Genomic DNA, 7500 nt, shown 5'->3' with positions numbered 1-7500 from the left:
GCGACGACGGGGAATAAGAACTATTCGACCCGTTACGAATACGCATGCTCGTCCCGCACGATTTTAACACACACCGTGTTTTTCTCCAGTCGTCAAAGCGTTCGTGCGTCGAATTCGAAAAATAAAAAAAAAAGAAAAACACCTTTTCTCTCTCTCGGGGTAAAAGAGTCGATGTGTATTGTGTATAAAGGTTCTGCGAGAAGTCTCGTTTTGACGTGTGTTCCGCCGATAACGACGATCCTCCGAAACGGGGATACAGAAACGTTACACCTCACAACACGATCTCCGTCTCTTCTCTATAGCAGAAACCGATAAAAATACACCTCCCGAAAGAGAGTATATGGTGATTCTTTTTATATATATATATTTCGAAATTCAACTGAACGTGGCGGAAGCGCACGGTGGTGGTCCAGCGAGGACACGCGACGACGGGGAATAAGAACTATTCGACCCGTTACGAATACGCATGCTCGTCCCGCACGATTTTAACACACACCGTGTTTTTCTCCAGTCGTCAAAGCGTTCGTGCGTCGAATTCGAAAAATAAAAAAAAAAGAAAAACACCTTTTCTCTCTCTCGGGGTAAAAGAGTCGATGTGTATTGTGTATAAAGGTTCTGCGAGAAGTCTCGTTTTGACGTGTGTTCCGCCGATAACGACGATCCTCCGAAACGGGGATACAGAAACGTTACACCTCACAACACGATCTCCGTCTCTTCTCTATAGCAGAAACCGATAAAAATACACCTCCCGAAAGAGAGTATATGGTGATTCTTTTTATATATATATATTTCGAAATTCAACTGAACGTGGCGGAAGCGCACGGTGGTGGTCCAGCGAGGACACGCGACGACGGGGAATAAGAACTATTCGACCCGTTACGAATACGCATGCTCGTCCCGCACGATTTTAACACACACCGTGTTTTTCTCCAGTCGTCAAAGCGTTCGTGCGTCGAATTCGAAAAATAAAAAAAAGAAATACACCTTTTCTCTCTCTCTCGGGGTAAAAAGAGTCGATGTGTATTGTGTATAAAGGTTCTGCTGCGAGAAGTCTCGTTTTGCCGTGTGTTTCGGTAACGACGATCCTCCGAAACGTACATCTCATTCGTAAGAGAGGAAGAAAACAATCTCCCTGGGGCCAGTCGGTAATATACCGACATACGACGTGTCGTGCACATCCGTCTCACGCACGGTATACAAAATATGAATAAAACGTGTGTAGTCTCTCTCTCTCTCGACTTCTTAATATTTTCTTTCACCTCTGACGCATCATTTCAGGTGACGTCGGGAGCGCGGGAAAAAAAATTTTTCTAAACACACGAAACCGTTCATCTCACGAACAGCCGAAAAAGTTGTCGCTCAGATCCATATCGCAGTGGAGCGGTATCCGCGGGCGGTCGTAATTGAACGACGCACGACGCCGCGAACACTCACGCGAGTCCATACAAACGATTCCGATCGTTTTGCAACAACTAGAACGTACACTGTCCGTGAAATTCACAGAATTTTCGCGTGTCCGCGACAAACGCCGACGAGACACCCATCGTTCGCTCGTACGTAGCATCCTTCTCTTAACCCGACTCAGAAACGTTCTTTGCGCCCTTCGGTAAAAAAACGTTCGATCCGAAGAGGTGAACGACTGCGGGGATTTGACAGAGCTACGCAAGCAGTGTATGGTACGTAAACGACCCTCAGCCAGGCGTGGTCCAGGAATTGTATCCGTGGACCGCAATGTGCGTTCGAAATGTCGATGTTCATGTGTCCTGCAGTTCACACGTTGACGCGCAATTAGCTGCGTTCTTCATCGACCCACGAGCCAAGTGATCCACCGTTCAGGGTAATCGTATAAATTTTATATTTCACATATATAATTTTATTCTCATTTGTTCGACCTAATATCTCTCTTCTTTCAAAGAGAAGATAAAAGTTGATACCTGAATCTCCGACCAGCGCGCGAAGGAGATTCAGGCGTCGCCTTGGAGACGACACCGAAGCCTTTCGAGACGAAAAACGTTCAAGTAATATGTATATATTTCTCGACGTTCCGGGCGTATAGTGCATTCAAAAACCCGCGAAAGACGCAGAAGACTCGCACGCGTGGAAACGACGGGGATATATTTTGTATCCTACCCGATACTGAATCCATCGCGTGCAGTCGACCCTCGCGTTCTTCCGATCAGACGCATCTATTGTTGCGCGCATGTTTTCGCGTCGCATCGCGCGAAACGTTGCACGAATCGTACCGATCGATCGATTGAAAGCAAATAATGAAAAAAGACTTCACAGCTGGCTCTTTGCCGGTCATTCGTCCCATGTTATCTCTTGCCGCGAAATTGGCGCGCAAGAGTTGGGTGTCAGACGCGCGGCTTTAAAACGAGCTTCACGGCCGGTCCCTTCGTTACCGCTTTCGTTCTTTCTCTCGGAACGACCATGAACGAACACGACGAGCGACGCTACGGCATACACACGTCCACGGATTCGATTAAAAAAACAGACTTCACAGCTGGCTCTTTGCCGGTCATTCGTCCCATATTATCTCTTGCCGCGAAATTGGCGCGCAAGAGTTGGGTGTCAGACGCACGGCTTTAAAACGAGCTTCACGGCCGGTCCTCTCAATTCCGTGTACGGTACACGCAAGATGCGGGTTCCACTTCCAGACTACCCGGTCCCTTCTCTCTACGAGAATCGATAGTAGAAGAACGGCTCGAAAACGCGTCTCAGAGACTAGGGGAAAAGAAGCGGTATGCGAGCGAAACGAAAACGCATTATGGAAACGTCGCGAAACAATGTTCGACGGTTGCTCGGTTCCAATCGTGCGGCCGTTTCAATTTCTCGTGCGCTTCACCGTCCCTCCGTAACTCTGGCCGATCGCGTATACCGAAGAGCCGACACGCGCAAAAACCACAGGCATTGTATACTGTATATATATATGTTACAGTCACAGCCTTCGCGCGTTTTACTCTCCGACGCGGGGTTTCCACGACGAAAGAGAGACAGTTTCGTGGCGGGTGACTCGGCCGAATCGCTACGACGGGTATTTCTATTATAGAACGAATCATCGCCACCCTTTACCAGTGCCCGACGAAGGAATCACAAGGTCATCTGGAGTTTACAATGCCAGCGACGGTAATTCCAACGAAGACCCGATAAGTCAACTCATCGTTCTATTTCTCCCCGTACAGAAAAGCGAATCGACGCTAACGCACCTCGCGCAAGCACGAACGTTCTCTTCGCGTGGATCATCCCATCGTCGAAAGATGTAAAGACGCATTGGAGATCGTGGTCTCTGGCGGGCTCATTGCACGCCCCACTGCATATCTTTCCTCGAATCGAGAATGATTCGTCCACTAAGGCTGCGAAACTACGCGTCGAGGAAACTAGGGGAAAGAAGCGGGATGCGAGCGAAACGACAATACATTATGGAAACGTCGCGAAACAATGTTCGGCGGTTGCTCGTTTCCTCCTGCGGACGTTTCATTGCTCGGGCGCTTCACGTCCCTCCGTAACCTTCGCGCGATCGCGTGCCCCGGAGAGCCGGCAACCGGTGAACCACAGGCGTATAAACTATAGTCTTCTATAGCAAGCCTTCGGCGGTTACTCTCCGACGCGGGGATTCCACGACGAGAGAGAATTTCGTGGCGGGTGACATCGGTCGAAACGCTACGACGGGTATTTCTATTATAGAACGAATCATCGCCACCCTTTACCAGTGCCCGACGAAGGAATCACAAGGTCATCTGGAGTTTACAATGCCAGCGACGGTAATTCCAACGAAGACCCGATAAGTCAACTCATCGTTCTATTTCTCCCCGTACAGACAAGCGAATCAACGCTATCGCACCTCACGCATGCACGAACGTTCTCTTCGCGTGAATCGTCCCATCGTCGAAAGATATAGCCGCTTGGAGATCGTGGCCCATCAAGTTCTTCCGTAACTCCTGCGCGATCGCGTACCCCGGAGAGCAGGCAACCGGTGAACCACAGGCGTATAAACTATAGTCTTCTATAGCAAGCCTTCGCGTTTACTCTACGACGCGGGGATTCCACGACGAGAGAGATTTTCGTGGCGGGTGACACGGCCGAATCGCTACGACGGGTATTTCTATTATAGAACGAATCATCGCCACCCTTTACCAGTGCCCGACGAAGGAATCACAAGGTCATCTGGAGTTTACAATGCCAGCGACGGTAATTCCAACGAAGACCCGATAAGTCAACTCATCGTTCTATTTCTCCCCGTACAGAAAAGCGAATCGGCGCTATCGCACCTCACGCAAGCAGGAATGATCTCTTCGCGTGGATCGTCCCATCGTCGAAAGATGTAAGACGTACAGAAATCGTGGTCCATCACGATTATTCGTAACTCTCCGAGTCGCGTATCTGAGAGTAGGGCAAACGGAGAACCACAGGCATAAATAATACTATATATTTCTTATATATAGTTAGCCTTCGCGTTTTACTCTCCGACATGGGGATTCCACGACGAGAGAGAGTTTCGTGGCGGGTGACTCGGCCGAATCGCTACGACGGGTATTTCTATTATAGAACGAATCATCGCCACCCTTTACCAGTGCCCGACGAAGGAATCACAAGGTCATCTGGAGTTCACAATGCCAGCGACGGTAATTCCAACGAAGACCCGATAAGTCAACTCATCGTTCTATTTCTCCCCGTACAGAAAAGCGAATCGACGCTATCGCACCTCGCGCGAGCACGTAACTACTCTTCGCGTGGATCGTCCCATCGTCGAAAGATGTAAGACGCACGGAAATCGTGGCCCATCAACGTTTTTTTGTAACTCTGCCGATCGCGTATCACAGAGCCGAGACGCACATACCACAGGCGTATAATACCGTTTTCTTTCGTATGGTAAGCCTTCGCGTTTACTCTTCGGCGCGGGGTTTCCACGTCGAGAGAGACTTTCGTGGCGGGTGACATCGGTCGAAACGCTACGACGGGTATTACTATTATAGAACGAATCATCGCCACCCTTTACCAGTGCCCGACGAAGGAATCACAAGGTCATCTGGAGTTTACAATGCCAGCGACGGTAATTCCAACGAAGACCCGATAAGTCAACTCAACGTTCTATTTCTCCCCGTACAGAAAAGCGAATCGACGCTGTTGCACCTCACGCAAGCACGAACGTTCTCTTCGCGTGGATCGTCCCATCGTCGAAAGATGTAAGACGCACGGAAATCGTGGCACATCACGTGTTTTCGGAACTCTGTCGACCGCGTATCTCAGAGACGACGCGCGCGAACCACTGGCATATACTATTATATATCGCGTTTTACCCTCCGACGCGGGGATTCCACGACGAGAGAGAGTTTCGTGAGCGGGTTGACTCGGAAGAAACGCTACGACGGGTATTTCTATTATAGAACGCATCATCGCCACCCTTTACCAGTGCCCGACGAAGGAATCACAAGGTCATCTGGAGTTTACAATGCCAGCGACGGTAATTCCAACGAAGACCCGATAAGTCAACTCAACGTTCTATTGCTCCCCGTACAGAAAAGCGAATCGACGCAATCGCACCATACGCGTGCACGTAACAACTCTTCGCGTGGATCGTCCCATCGTCGAGAGACGTAAGTTTCCATACTATGAATTCGCGTTTTACTCTCCGACGCGGGGATTCCACGACGAGAGAGAGTTTCGTGAGCGGGTTGACTCGGAAGAAACGCTACGACGGGTATTTCTATTATAGAACGCATCATCGCCACCCTTTACCAGTGCCCGACGAAGGAATCACAAGGTCATCTGGAGTTTACAATGCCAGCGACGGTAATTCCAACGAAGACCCGATAAGTCAACTCAACGTTCTATTGCTCCCCGTACAGAAAAGCGAATCGACGCAATCGCACCATACGCGTGCACGTAACAACTCTTCGCGTGGATCGTCCCATCGTCGAGAGACGTAAGTTTCCATACTATGAATTCGCGTTTTACTCTCCGACGCGGGGATTCCACGACGAGAGAGAGTTTCGTGAGCGGGTTGACTCGGAAGAAACGCTACGACGGGTATTTCTATTATAGAACGCATCATCGCCACCCTTTACCAGTGCCCGACGAAGGAATCACAAGGTCATCTGGAGTTTACAATGCCAGCGACGGTAATTCCAACGAAGACCCGATAAGTCAACTCAACGTTCTATTACTCCCCGTACAGAAAAGCGAATCGACGCAATCGCACCATACGCGTGCACGTAACAACTCTTCGCGTGGATCGTCCCATCGTCGAGAGACGTAAGTTTCATAGTAAGCCTTCGGCGTTTTACTCTCCGACGCGGGGATTCCACGACGAGAGAGAGAGTTTCGTGAGCGGGTTGACTCGGAAGAAACGCTACGACGGGTATTTCTATTATAGAACGCATCATCGCCACCCTTTACCAGTGCCCGACGAAGGAATCACAAGGTCATCTGGAGTTTACAATGCCAGCGACGGTAATTCCAACGAAGACCCGATAAGTCAACTCAACGTTCTATTTCTCCCCGTACAGAAAAGCGAATCGACGCAATCGCACCATACGCGTGCACGTAAACAACTCTTCGCGTGGATCGTCCCATCGTCGAGAGACGTAAGTTTTCATAGTATTAATTCGCGTTTTACTCTCCGACGCGGGGATTCCACGACGAGAGAGAGTTTCGTGAGCGGGTTGACTCGGAAGAAACGCTACGACGGGTATTTCTATTATAGAACGCATCATCGCCACCCTTTACCAGTGCCCGACGAAGGAATCACAAGGTCATCTGGAGTTTACAATGCCAGCGACGGTAATTCCAACGAAGACCCGATAAGTCAACTCAACGTTCTATTTCTCCCCGTACAGAAAAGCGAATCGACGCAATCGCACCATACGCGTGCACGTAAACAACTCTTCGCGTGGATCGTCCCATCGTCGAGAGACGTAAGTTTTCATAGTATGAATTCGCGTTTTACTCTCCGACGCGGGGATTCCACGACGAGAGAGAGTTTCGTGAGCGGGTTGACTCGGAAGAAACGCTACGACGGGTATTTCTATTATAGAACGCATCATCGCCACCCTTTACCAGTGCCCGACGAAGGAATCACAAGGTCATCTGGAGTTTACAATGCCAGCGACGGTAATTCCAACGAAGACCCGATAAGTCAACTCAACGTTCTATTACTCCCCGTACAGAAAAGCGAATCGACGCAATCGCACCATACGCGTGCACGTAACAACTCTTCGCGTGGATCGTCCCATCGTCGAGAGACGTAAGTTTCCATACTATGAATTCGCGTTTTACTCTCCGACGCGGGGATTCCACGACGAGAGAGTGTTTCGTGAGCGGGTTGACTCGGAAGAAACGCTACGACGGGTATTTCTATTATAGAACGCATCATCGCCACCCTTTACCAGTGCCCGACGAAGGAATCACAAGGTCATCTGGAGTTTACAATGCCAGCGACGGTAATTCCAACGAAGACCCGATAAGTCAACTCAACGTTCTATTGCTCCCCGTACAGAAAAG

At 49.6% G+C, this 7500-nt stretch overlaps 1 non-coding gene across 1 annotated transcript; it reads right to left on the bottom strand.

Moving 5' to 3' along the window:
- Nucleotides 1–1685: 1685 nt before the first annotated feature.
- Nucleotides 1686–1840, bottom strand: LOC143176010 (5.8S ribosomal RNA). Its single transcript, XR_013000626.1, has one exon. It is a non-coding gene; the product is annotated as a 5.8S ribosomal RNA (ribosomal RNA).
- Nucleotides 1841–7500: the final 5660 nt, after the last annotated feature.

The sequence above is a fragment of the Nomia melanderi genome, unplaced genomic scaffold, assembly GCF_051020985.1.
Source record: "Nomia melanderi isolate GNS246 unplaced genomic scaffold, iyNomMela1 scaffold0311, whole genome shotgun sequence".
In the NCBI taxonomy this organism is placed as follows: domain Eukaryota; kingdom Metazoa; phylum Arthropoda; class Insecta; order Hymenoptera; family Halictidae; genus Nomia; species Nomia melanderi.
This window is presented reverse-complemented; position numbering and strand designations above follow the sequence as displayed.